Raw genomic sequence first — 958 nt, forward strand, 5'->3', positions numbered from 1 at the left:
AACCGAAAGAAGCAGAGGTTGCAGAGAGTTTCAGAGGGAGCATTAGAGAACGACTGACAAGAACAGGGGAAGGAATACAGTAGAAGAACTGTTGTGGGTTGGCAGGAGAGCCAACACCGGTTTTGAGAGGAAGCCGAAAGGCACGCGTTTTAGCTCACGCAGGCTGGCGTGAGGTCTGGAACAGGACAAGGAAATTAGACTTTAGCAAAAAACGTACGTAGCTGCTGGAATACTTAACTTTAATCCATAAATGGTGAACATCGCTCTTGAAGGTACATTATTCATAATCTCAATAGTAACTGGTAATGGCGCCTTGCTCGGTCGTACCAAATGACGTAGCTGAAGGCTATGCTAACTATCGTCTCGGCAAATGAGAGTGTATTTTGTCAGTGAACCATCACTAGCAAAGTCGATTGTACCACTGGGACGAGTGCTAGGAAGTCTCTCTAGACCTGCCGTGTGACGGCGCTCGGTCTGTAATCACTGATAGTGGCGACACGCGGGTCCGACGTATACTAACGGACCGCGGCCGATTTAAAGGCTACCACGTAGCAAGTGTGGTGTCTGGCGGTGACACCACAAGAACAATGGGCAGCTATGAGAGACGAAATAGTGAAGGCTGCAGAGTACCAAGCAGTAGGTAAAAAGACGAGGGCTAGTAGAAATGGTTCAAATGGCTCTGAGCACTATGGGACTTAACATCTGAGGTCATCAGTCCCCTAGAACTTAGAACTACTAAAATCTAACTAACCTAAGGACATCACACACATCCATGCCCGAGGCAGGATTCGAACCTGCGACCGTAGCGGTCGCGCGGTTCCAGACTGAAACGCCTAGAACCGCTCGGCCACAGCGGCCGACGCTAGTAGAAATCCTTAGGTAACAGATGAGATATTGAGTGTAATCGATGAAAGGAGAAAATATAAAAGTGCAGTAAATAAGGCAGGTGAAAGGCAAT

This window comes from Schistocerca piceifrons, chromosome X (assembly GCF_021461385.2).
Source record: "Schistocerca piceifrons isolate TAMUIC-IGC-003096 chromosome X, iqSchPice1.1, whole genome shotgun sequence".
Taxonomy (NCBI): Eukaryota; Metazoa; Arthropoda; class Insecta; order Orthoptera; family Acrididae; genus Schistocerca; species Schistocerca piceifrons.